General features: G+C 48.8%; 1 protein-coding gene across 2 annotated transcripts in view; it reads left to right on the forward strand.

Annotated features, from left to right (window-relative positions):
* The first annotated feature begins 7,061 nt into the window (after positions 1-7,061).
* Positions 7,062-12,732, forward strand: part of zdhhc7 (zDHHC palmitoyltransferase 7) — a 91,780-nt gene continuing 86,109 nt past the window's right edge. For both annotated transcript variants that reach the window (XM_072517888.1, XM_072517891.1), the window contains exon 1: positions 7,062-7,217. The gene's annotated coding sequence lies outside the window, so the exon portion shown is untranslated. The remainder of the gene's footprint in view (positions 7,218-12,732) is intronic.

Below are 12,732 nucleotides of genomic sequence, written 5' to 3' on the forward strand. Positions count from 1 at the left end.
TAAAATTCTAGCTCTTTTACAGGGCATTAGACTGGACAATTTGCATTGCTGGAAAGTGGTTATGCCTCAGAGGAACTCAAATCAGCTGCCTTCTTGTCATCTCAGAGGGCGGAATCTTACCAGAATTTGGCAAAGTGTCAGGCTCAGACAGAATACTGCCGTTTAACTCTCCAGTTGCACAGACCAGCGGCCGAATTCTCCGTCCTGAGACTGTTAACGCCGGGGCAGGATTTGTGGAGTTCCACGACACCAAAACTGGCGCCGCACTTGGTCTGATTCAGCGACCGTTGAGCGGCGAGCACCAGCGCCACATGGAACACAATGAATTCCCATGGGAAAATGGTGTTGGATTCACTGGGGTTGGGATTGACACTCAAGACGCTGACGCGCTGCAGCCGCATATTAGCACTCCACTCCCTGCACGCGCTCATCCCAGCCAACAAGATGGCACTGGTTGCGCCGGAGTACGTCCATCCTGTTGATGGGTCGGCTGCGGCCAGAGGGTACCTAGGAGGGGTGGCCTAGTGGTGGGGGGGGGGGTTGGGAGGCACTCATACGGCCCATGGCGCTAGATTAACAGTGGGCTGTCAGAGGCATGCATGGCCGTATGGCTGCCTGGCAGGCTGCGGCAATGGTGTTCTGTGCCCGTCCACCCCGACCCCATAGCCCACCTCCTGGCCGCCCCCCGCAACTCCAGCCGGCCCTGGCAGAAGCCCCCTGGACAGCGGCATAACTGTCAGCACACCGTGCTGATGTTGGACACTTTCCGCACTCACTCTCTCCCCCTCAGCAGCCACGACGCCTGTTTCACGATTTTTGAAAGCACAAGTGAACCTCTTGGTTCGCCGTCGGGAAATCCCCCCCGGTGGAGGTAGAGAATCGTGGAGGCCCCAGGGAATACCGGGTCAGGCCAGCTAATGATATGCCAATGGCGTTTACTGTACGTGCAGAGTGGAATGCATTGATGCTGCTATCGAGGCAGCGGAGAATTGCGATTTGGCCTGAACCTCGGCACTGGCCACGATTTTGGTGTCAAAACCGATTCTCCACCCCAATCGTGATTCCGGCGTTAGACAACGGTGAATTGCATTCCAGTTTTGACATGGAATCATGAGTCTCTTATGAAAAAAAAAATGAGTGCCCGTGGTTGACGCTGTCACTCTGACAGGGCGGAGCCTCATAGAACCAGGGAACCGGCACCAAAGACGTCAGCCCACCATCTTTAAAGGGCGCCCCGACCAGCACTGCAGCCCAACGGCCCCTAGCCCCCATCAAGGAGGCTGGGAGACCTCCCCCCCCCCCCCCCCCCACATGACTTCCCTCACTGGCATACCCCCCCTCCGCCGTAAATCTACAACCGCATTACAACCCCCCCCCCTCCACTAACACCGCAGAAATATAGCTGGTACTCCCCACCCCCCCTCCCTCAGTGTCTGTGCTCCCCCTGCCCACCACACATCAATGATTCACCCCATGGGTCTGCCCCAGTGCCAACCTGGCAGTGCCAACCGGTGCCAGGGGCAGTGCTGGGTGCAGTGCCAGGGCACTACCCAGGTATGCCCCTCTACCCCCCTCCCGGGGTATAAATGTTGTAAACCTCGCCGGTGTGATGTCACATCAGCGCGGTATGAATATTTATTGCGGGGGATCATTTGGTGGGGGTTGCTAATAACATTTAAATCAATTCAAATTTATTAAAATGAAGCGCATGCCTTTTGTGGGCGTGAATCTCATGAAGCCACTGGCCAGGGGCAGGGAACTCGGGAAATGCAAACTCTCCGGCGAGAATCGCGTTTCCCAATTTTCGCAAAATCTTTCCACTCGCGCCTCTGATCCTGCAGACGCCAAGCGTGCGCGCAAGATCGCGCCCTGAGTCTCATATTAGCATCTGTAGAAGTGATGGGCAATCTAGTCCAGTGAGTGGGCTGCATTAGTGGCCCTCTTTTACCTCAGTGGGCCGCAAGATTGAAATCGGGCATGTTCACTCACCATGACCCTTGAATAAGGTTGAACACATTTAATACACGCCAAATATTTCACAACGTGTTAGAGAAAATGCTCAATCATTCATATATTATAGAACTCTCATTGACTTCAAGTGACTAAAACAAAATAAATATTTGAGCTTGATTGGAAGCAGAGGGAGTGAACGACTCGCCCAGTCAATATTGTGAGCAATCAGTACCCACCTCACTTCCCTTGCCCTTGTTTAACATATGTATCACTTCAATCATACGGGCAGGAAACAAACAATGTGGATTGAAACCAGCAGGATGTGGCAACTCTGCACGTGGCAAACAGTCAACAAAATGTCTTGTGGGCTGCACTAAGAACCTTGATGGGCCGCATGTTGCCCACAACTGATCTGTAGAGAAGTGCTTTCACATGCGTACATCATTTTAATGTAAGGGCTGATTGTGGAATCAGCAGAGCACTGCCAGCGAGGACTGAGTGCAGAGGCAGTACCTTTCAATAAGTCTGGGAATTGCAATGTACTTTTCCACCCAGTCATTTAATACATCGGGAAATCTGAGATTGTGTGCATCTTAATGACCACAGCAGATGTTATTTGCTTTTAAAAAGAAAAACATTTAGAGTACCCAGTTCATTTTTTCCAAGTAAGGGGCAATTTAGCCAATCCACCTAGCTTGCACATTTCTCGGTTGTGGGGGCGAAACCCACGCAAACATGGGGAGAATGTGCAAACTCCAGGTGGACAGTGACCCAGAGCCGGGATCGAACCTGGGACCTCGGCACTGTGAGGCCACAATGCTAACCCACTGCATCACCGTGTTGCCCTAGCTGCTGCCCTAATGACCACAGCAGATGTTATTTGCTGAACAAGCCAGATCCCAGAGGGAAACCTGTCTTACTGATCATAACCCTTATTTTTGTATTTTAAAACAAGGAGGAAAAGCTACTGATCCCAGAAGCACAGAACACCATAATAACAACCTTTATTATTGTCACAAGTAGGCTTACATTAACACTGCAATGAAGTTACTGTGACAAACTCCTAGCCGCCACTCTCCGGCGCCTGTTCGGGTACACTGGAGGGAGTATTCAGAATGTCCAATTCACCGAACAAGCATGTCTTTCGGGACTTGCGGGAGGAAACCGGAGCGCCCGGAGGAAACCCACGCAGACACAGGGAGAACATGCAGACTAAGCACAGACAGTGAACCAAGCCAGGAATTGAAACCGGCTCCTTGGCGCTGTGAAGCAACCACTGTGCTCTTGTACTGCTCATGGTCCAGATGAGAGCATGAAGTGTTATTGATATAGTCATCGATGTAATGGAGGAAGAATTGTAGGAGAGGGCCTGAGTAAGACTGGGACAACGAAATGGGAAAACTTGGGCACTCCCAACACATGATCTTTTTTGTAGTCTCATCTTCACGTGACTCGATTTACAGTAATACCATCAGCTATCAAGGGATGGTGGTTAGATTCTCTTTTCCTCGGAGATCTTGTGCAAGCATCATTCAGCACAGGTCCCCACAAACAGGGACCGGACGTAACGGCACTCATGGGGGTCTCCCAGGGGATTGAAGGCCTCCAACGACATGTCCTACGGGCAGGGTATTGCCCTGCCATGGCTGGTGCCACCTTGGCAGTGCCAGCCTGATACCTTGGCAGTGCCTGCCTAGCAGTGCCACTTGGGTGTCAGCCTGGCACTGTCAAGGTTCCCAGATGGTACTTCCAGCTGGCATGGGCACTGCCAGGGTGCCAGGTTGGCACTGACAAGGTGCCAAGCTGGCAATTTCTGCATGCACAATTGGGCCGAGAATCTCCTGCGTGAGTGTTGGGGTGCACCCCCGGGAGACGCCCTCGGAAATTCAGCGAATGGAGCTCCCCAGTGTACAAAATGGGACTATGTGCAGCCTTGTCCACGCGTTCCCCGCTGAGGCCCCTTATACAACACAGGTTGCGTTGAATAGCCAGGGGTTTCTCGGCGCTGTGACCGCTGGGAAACACGCGGCTAAATGCGCTCACGATGGGACTTTGTTCCCATTTGGCTGAATTGAGCCCCAGGTTACCTCTTCGAAAAATGTAATCAATTTGGTCAGACATAACCTCCCCTTAGCAAACCCGTGCTGACTGTTCTTGATTAATCCTTGCCTCTCCAAATGCAGATCAATTCTGTCAGAATTGCTTCCAATAGTTATCCCACCACTGAGTTTAAACTGGCTGGCCTGTAGTTTCCTGGTTTATCAATTTCTCCCTTCTTGAATAATGACGCCACATTGTTTATCCTCCAGTCCGTCGGCATCTCTTTTGTGGACAGAGAGGAATTGGAAATATTGCCAGCGCCCTTGCTGCTTCCTCCTTGTCTCACTCAACAGCCTATAATACATTTCATCTGGCCCTGGAGATTTGTCTACTTTTATGCCTGCTAGATCGCTGAGAACCTTCTATGTTAATTTCTTTAATTTTCTCCCAGTTTCTATACCCACACTCTCCCTCTCACGAGTGAACTTTGACACAAAGTACTCATTTAGAACCCTACCTTCATCCTCCAGCTCCACACAAATTATCTCCCATTATCTGCCATTTATCTGCCATTATCCCTTCATGTCCCCATTTTGCCCTGCTAATTTCCTTTTTATGTTCCCTCTTGCACATTCTATACACTTCTTCTGCTGTTTTGAGCCCTCAATATCTGCCATAAGCCCCCTTCTTCTTTTTCTCTAATGACATATCTCTTGATATACAGGGTCCACTGGATTTGTTGGTCTCATCCTTTTTCTTTATTCGAACATTTCTGCCCTGTACTCTCCCTATTTCCTTCTTGACTGTGTTCCACTGTTCTGTCACAGATTTACCTAAAGGTGTTTGCCCCCAGTCCTCGTTGGCCAAATCATGACTGATCGTATTAAAATTGGTCTTCCCGCAGTTTAGAACTTTGATTTCAGATCCATCATTGTCCTATTCCGCATCAATCTTGAATCTGACGGAGTTATGATCGCTGTCTGCAAAATGCTCCCCCGTTGTTACTTCAACCATTTGCCCAGCTTTGTTACCTAAAATGAAGTCCAGGACCACCCTCTCTCTCGCAGCACCTTCTACGTAAAGAGTTCTCCTGGACGCATTTGACGAATTCCGCTCGATCTAAACTTTTCACATTATGACTATCCCAGTTACTGTTGGGGAAGTTGAAATCCCCACTATCATAGCCTATTACTTTTACCCTTCTCTGAAATTTGCCTACATAGCTGCTCTCCTATTTCTCTTGGACTTTTAGGGGGCCTATAGAACACTATAAGCAATCTGATTGCCCTTTTTTGGTTTTAAATTCTAGCCATAAGGCTTCATTTGAAGAGTCTTCTAAGATTTCATCCCTCCTTACTGCCCTAATTGATTCCCTGATCAACACTGTAATATCCCCCTGCTCTTTTGCTTCCTTCCCTGTTTCGCCTGAATAGCCTTGAATATTGAGCTGTCAATCATGCCCCTCTTTCACCCATGTCTCAGTTCCAGCAGGATATATCATACCCTCATGTTTTAATTTGTGCCCTCGACTGATCTGCCTCGTTCACCAGTCGCCTTGCATTAAAATAAATACCATCCGGTCTTGCCAAACTCCCTTGTGATTTAACTGGCCTATAAGTTCTATGACTTCCTGACTCACTTCTTTCTCTTCTAATTTTGGCTTTGCAATTCTCCCCCGGATGAAGCGTCTCTCAAGATCCCACTCCCTTGCCTAGTTAGTTTAAACCCTCCCCAACAGCACTAGCAAACCTCCCTGTAAGCACACGTTGGTCCCATTTCGGTTGCGGTATAACCCGTCCATCTTGTACAGGTCCCACCGTTTCCAAAAACAGTCCTGAAACTGAGATGATTGACCTCCAACCACCACAATCACCTTCCTTGTGCTAAGTATAACTCCAACCAGTGGAGAGGGTGCAGAAAAGATTCACAAGAATGGTTCCAGGGATGAGGAACTTTGGTTATGGAGGTAGATTGGAGAAGTGAGAACTATTTGTTTTGGAGAGGAAATTTGATAGAGGTATTCAAACACATGAGGGGTATAGAGACAGACTAAATATAGAGGCAGGAGGCATTTGGTCCTTCAAGTCTGCTCCGCCAATCATTATGATAATCAAGTTCAATACCCGACTCTGCCACCACCACCCCATATCCCTTGATCCCTTTAGCCCGGAGAGCGATATCTAATACCTTCTTGAAATCACACAACGTTTTGGCCTCAACTACTTTCTGTGGTAGCAAATTCCACGAAGTGCATTGGTCATTCCGAGAGCCCTGCAGACATAATAATAATCTTTATTGTCACAAGTCGGCTTACATTAACACTGCAATTAAGTTAATGTGAAACTCCCGTTGTCACCACATTCCGGCGCCTGTTCGGGTACACAGAGGGAGAATTCAGAATGTCCAATTCACCTAACAAGCACGTCTTTCGGGACTTGTGGGAGGAAATCGGAGCACCCGGAGGGAACCCACGTAGACACGGGAAGAACGTGCAGACTCCGCACAGACAGTGACCCAGCAGGGAATCGAACCTGGGACCCCAGCGCTGTGAAGCAACAATGCTAACCACTGTGCTACCCTGCTGCCCATGATGGGCAGAATGGCCTCCAGCTGCTCTCCCGGAACGGGTCTGTGAATCTGAGGCCAAACAACTCTCCCCAAGACACCCCTAATCCCTGTCCCCCAGAGTCCCTATTCCCGAGTCCCTGTTCCCGAGTCCGCCCGAGTCCCTGTTCCCGAGTCAGCCCGAGTCCCTGTTCCCGAGTCAGCCCGAGTCCCTGTTCCCGAGTCAGCCCGAGTCCCTGTTCCCGAGTCAGCCCGAGTCCCTGTTCCCGAGTCAGCCCGAGTCCCTGTTCCCGAGTCAGCCCGAGTCTCTGCTCCTGTTCTCGGGTCCGCCCTCTCCCCCCTCCCCGCCGCCCCCCCCCTCCCCGCCGCCCCTCCCCCCGCGCGCCGCCTCCCCCTCCCCCCCGCGCGCCGCCTCCCCTCCCCCCCTCCGCCCCTCCCCCCGCGCGCCGCCTCCCCTCCCCCTCCCCCCCGCGCGCCGCCTCCCCCTCCCCCCGAGTGCAGCCGAATGCTCCCGAGGCGCTTGCGGAAGTGCGGCGCTCGGTGTCGGGCTGGTCGCTGTGGCAGGAGCCGAGTCCCCTCCCTGGCGCGCGCCGAAAATGGGAAAGTGGCGGCCGGAGCCGGAGTAATTTCTTCTCGCTGGGTTTGCCCGCGGCTGCTCGGTAGGTGCAAGGTGTTAAGCGTTGTTTTTCCTGCCAAGGGGTTGCCTGTGTTGATTGCCACCCTGTGTCTCTCTGCATTGCCCTGTCCGGCCTGACCGCTCCTTCGCCGGGCATAGGCCACTGTCCTATCAAAGAGAAATCAAAGTTACCTTACTCCCATTCTTTAACCCCCCTCCTCAAACCCGCAGCGGTGCTGAACAGGGTCTTTTCTGGAGTGACTTGTATTAGAATTATTTTTTCAGAGCTCTCCTGAACCTTCAGTAATCCACTTCACTTGCATCCTTCCCTCCCTCCCTCTTATAAACTGTTGGTGCTTACAGCTCAAATCCTGGATCTGCTCTTAACATTGACCTGCCTGCAGGGAGAGAGAGAGCTGACCTGACCTTCCTCACATTCAGCAGCAAGCAGATGCAATATTTTCAGGTGCTCACCCTGTTGGGAGACGTCAGTTGAACCAGGGAAGGAAATTCTTCAGTTTTTGGAAATAAACATGGGCAAGGAGCAGTGATTCATAATTTGATGGATGTGTGTGTTAAGGTCTTATTTCTAGGGCTTTCACAATGCATATAAAACATCATCAATGAAAGCCAACCACTTTGGCTCGAGCGCTGCCAAAGTAAGTCTGAATTCTCAGTCAGCCATCTAATTACGTTCCGGGGTAAACCTGAGCATATTGCCTTTTGCAAATCAACCATAGGCAGTAACAATTGAGAATGCTGTATAGCTCAGTGGATTTACAGCAAGAATGAGCACTGGTGAACTGCCAGTCATTAATAATGTCAATCTTCTTGCGCGTTATCTGGGCAAAAATTAAAGTAATTCAGTAGCAAGCATTTGGAATCAGTAGGCATGTCTTGTTGGCCTGCCACGCTGCACATCCAAGATGGCATCTTAGAAGGAGATTATTGTATGTCGGATAAGCCGAAAGGGCATGAAGACATTGGTTTGAAAATGAACACCAGTGGTGAATAACCCTGAGGCAATTGAGGCAGCGAAGAGTTTGGAATGGTGACATTTGCTGTACAGTGCTCCCACACACTTCTGTTCCCTGGCTATGGTTCCATAGCCTTGACTTTGAGTTCTGTTTTCTGGAGTGTTGCACTAGATGTTAATCATTCAGAATCATAGAATTAACAGTGCAGAAGGAGGCCCATCGGGTTTGCACCGGCTCTTGGAAAGCGCACCCTACTTAAGCCCATGCTTCCACCCTATCCCTGTTACCCAGTAACCTGACCTAACCTTTTGGAAACGGTTTGGCCAATCCAGCTAACCCCTCATCTTTGGACTGTGGGAGGAAACCGGAGCCCCCGGAGGAAACCCACACAGACAAGGGGAGAACGTGCAGATTCTGGACCAAGGCCAGAATTGAACCTGGGACCCTGGAGCTGTGAGGCAGCAATGCTAACCACTGTGCCAAATCTGCCGCCAATTTGAATAGAACTCGCCAACATCTTTATTTCATTTCCTCTGCTACTCTTTTGAACGAAAGAAATGCCCATCATACACTCTGGTGCATTCACCTAGGTTTGTCATTTATAAACAGAGGGTCAGCACGTGCACAGCATGCTCATTGCTTCCTTCTGTGCTGTAAGCTTCTTTGATTTTGGTGGTGCTTGAACACATGAGGAAAAAAAGTTCTTCGTGTTCGGAATAATGATCAACTAAGCTGGCAGGTCAGAGGAGCCAAAAATATGTAGTGCGGTGCGTGGATGTGAAATCTGTGTTCAAGCTTCCCATTAGTGAGAAAGATGATCAGAAAAATAATTAAGGACTGGTTATTTAAAATGGTGTAGAGTTTTCGCTTTGGGCTTTATAAACGATCTTGGCCAAATTGTTGATAAGCCATCTCATTTTACACAGTCCTCAAGATCAAGGATGACTTGCTTCCACTCTAGTTCAGTGAGTTCTGCGATGGCTGATAAGACTCTGCCACATGCAAACTACTTGAAGGGTTCTGTAAACGGGTTGTTTGGAGGTCTGTTTGCTCCCTCTGATGCTTCCACTTTGTCTCGGCACATTCCCAGAAAGTGTCTAGATATGTTCAGTGCTTTCTCAAATGAACCTTCTCCACTTTATTCAGTCACAGGCCAGGAGGATTATTGACCTCTTTGAGGATGCTTTGATGACATCCCTAAAGCGTTTCCGCTCTCCTCCTGGGAGTCTCGTGCAGTGACCGAGTTCCCTGCCGGTCCTGCTGAGTTTTTCCAGCTTTTTCTGTTCTTCTAAGTAGAGCAGTTGCTTTGAGAATCTGATGTCCGGCGTATGAAGTACACCTTGCAGGGTTGGTTTTGAGTGACTTGCAGCTCAATGCTCAGCAAGTTGGGTTGGGACAAAACGGTGCTGTTGGACCACCTTCTTTGCCACCAGATTTGGAGAATCTTGCAAAGACACTGCTGGTGGTACATCTCCACTGCTTTGAGATACCTTCTGCAGGGTGAAGTCTCCGAAACATAAAGAAGTTTGGGGTTTGTCATATCCTGGGCCCAATGAAAACCTCCAAAGCCGGGGATCTGGTTTTCGCAGAAGCCTGCTAAAAGTGGAGGAGATTCAGAGGACTTCCATGGATAGCCAGCCGTCTCCGAATCAGCCGGCACTCATTCAGAGGAGTAACTTTTTCGAGAGTCTCTAACGAACTTCAAAAAACCTGTTTATTCTGCATCCCGATGTGGACTCCTTCCTTTGGAGGAGTTACAATCGGGATCACTGCTGCCCAGTAAACCATGACCGTATAATCTTGGGTTTGAGATCCTGGCTGTCAAATATTCTTTTCCTCAATTGACCGAAGGCTGAGCTGGCACATTGGAAGTGATGATGAATTTTGTGATCTTATATCTACCTTCGTCAAGAGGAGGCTCCCAAAATACAGAAAATAGTTAATATTTTCCAGGATCATACCATTGATCGATTTTGGTAAGCATTCCTCGCACCCAATTTCCCCTCATTCCTTCGTATTTTTCCTAATGCATAATCTACTATCAACCAGTGCAGTCGGGGAGTGTTTAAAAATGTAATTTTGACAAAAAGCTTTGAAATATATTCCTTGTTATAATTAAGGATGATAATTTGGTTAAGTAAAGTTTGATTAACACAGCTGATAATGGGTTTATCACTAAAATCAGGATTTTAAATCACAGCGGAAATTCATCACTTTGAGTAACCTGATATTAAATTACTGAAAATAATTTTACAAATTATATAAAGCTATCTTCTGGTTAGCTTGAGGTAAAGTAGTTCATTTCTTAGTAAATTAATAAAACATTCAAAACCTGTCAAGTTATATACTTAAAGTATCCTTGCATCCCAAACTTCCACTTTAATTTCTGGAGATTCCTCAAAGCCCCATGAATGAGTTCGCAGAGTGGAAAATCTCAATGGTGGGTAATTCATCCTGGTTATGTGGACAGTTTTGTGGGCAGGGCTGGCTCCTAGCGCAGTATGTTTAAAACTAGCACAAAAGTTCACATTAACTCGACTTATGTCAAGCACGATTTGTACATAAGATTCTGCAATCTTTTGCACCATTTATTCCAATATCGCTGGAATGAAACCTAGTGCGGTGGAGAAAATAGTCTGGGCCTATGGGCGGGACTTACCCACCAGCCCACTGAGTTTTTTGGTGGTGGATTCAGGACGTCAGCGGGATCTACCGGTCCCGCCATTGTCAACAGGATTTCCCCGTTGACTGCACCCCTCATTGCCAGGAAACCAATGTGGGACCGGAATATCCCGCCGACATGGACAGCTGGGAAATCCCTATATCTTTGCACGAAGGTTGATTTAAAAAGTATAATTCTCAGCCATACAATAAAGTGTAGTGTCTGTAAGTGGATTGCAGTTAAATAATTGTATAAAAGTGACAGATATTAAAGGGAATGGTAAACCGACAGGAGAATTAGATTAGAAGAACATCAGCACAGCCTATTTAACTGGTGTAGCATTTTGTAATTTTACCTTCAAGCACATTGCAGAGTAGATTTTTAAATGATAACCTTATGAATAGAGATCAGACGCACGGCAGCAGAGCGCAGGGCAGGATGAGCGGCGGCACTGACCAAGGCAGGGACCGAGCCAGCAGCAAGGACTGACCGACCCCCCCCCCCCCCCCCGGCAGCGACCACCACGAGGCAGGAACAAAGAGGGACTCCCGGCCAAAAGCCTCTCTCTCGACCCTGGATGAGTGAGGGAAAAGAAAAAATAACTTCCCATTTTGCAAAAACAAAACTTTGAAAAGAAAACTTTTAAAGAGAAAGAAATGTTATCACTTTTTTTTCCCATTAAAAAAAAAAAAATTCTCTTGAAAAGAATTTTATTTTTAAAAAAGTGGTAAAGGAGAGAAGGGAGGGGAAAAGAAAAAGGGTGAAAAAAAAGGGGGGAAAAGAAAGTGGGAAAAAAAAGGAGGGGGGAAAAATGCCAGAATGGAGCCAAAGCAGAGGGAGAAGGGGCACCAAAAGCAGACAGAGCAATGTGCGAGCCCGTTCAGATGAGCTAATCAGCGCACGAAGCGGCGGAACAGAAGGTTCGTCGCAACAAAAAGAACTGGGCAGACAGGAGCATTTCCTCCTGGGCCGGGGGGAACTGGAACTGGAAGGCAACCTTTGCCGAGCCGCTGAGGGAACATCAACAGGAAAACAAGGCAGAGGCTAGGGCAGACATAGAGGCCGCAGTGCAGACAGCAATGGCCAAGGCCCTGACGGAGGTGCAGCAAGCCCTGGGCAGAGCAGAGGCAAAACTTGTCATGATATTTAGATCAGCATATCATGGTGCAATCAAACACACACTGATGGACATGCAGTAGCACTAACCAACACATACACATTGCAGCCAATCACCAGTGAGAGCATACGCACTATAAAAACGGGACACTGCAGTTCCCGCGGATTCCAGCAGCAGCCAGCTCAGAGCACCGAGCTCAGAGCCTGCCACTCAGACATTCACCATGTGCTGAGTGCCTCACTCAGATAGTAATAGGACAGGGTTCACAGATTAGCTGGTAATGCATGTACCCAAGTTAGCAGTGTGCTGTTATAGTTAAGTAGTAAATAAAACTGAGTTACACCATCTCCAGCCGTGTTGGATCGTTTGTACACCAGAACACCCAACACGACATGATACCAGAAGTGGACGCAAGCCAGCGCCTGTGAGACCTACCTGCAACGTATCAGCAATCCGCCGTCCTGCACCATGGAGAACATCAACCTGCCGCCGCTGCTCTGAATTGCTGGCAATCTCCGGGTCAATTGGAAACTGGTCAAACAGCGCTTTCAACTCTTCCTCGAGGCCACAGACCGGGAGAATGCATCGGACACCAGGAAGATTGCCCTTCTCTCCACAGCGGGGCAACACGCCATCCACATCTTTAACTACGTTACATTTACGGACGGCGAGGACAAAACCAAATACAAGACGGTGCTCCTGAAGTTCGACGAACACTTCAGCGTTAAAGTAAACGAGAGCTTCGAGATGTACCTGTTCCAGCAGCGCCTGCAAGGTAAGGACGAACCTTTCCAGTCTTACT

The sequence above is a fragment of the Scyliorhinus torazame genome, chromosome 10 (genome assembly GCF_047496885.1).
Source record: "Scyliorhinus torazame isolate Kashiwa2021f chromosome 10, sScyTor2.1, whole genome shotgun sequence".
Taxonomy (NCBI): Eukaryota; Metazoa; Chordata; class Chondrichthyes; order Carcharhiniformes; family Scyliorhinidae; genus Scyliorhinus; species Scyliorhinus torazame.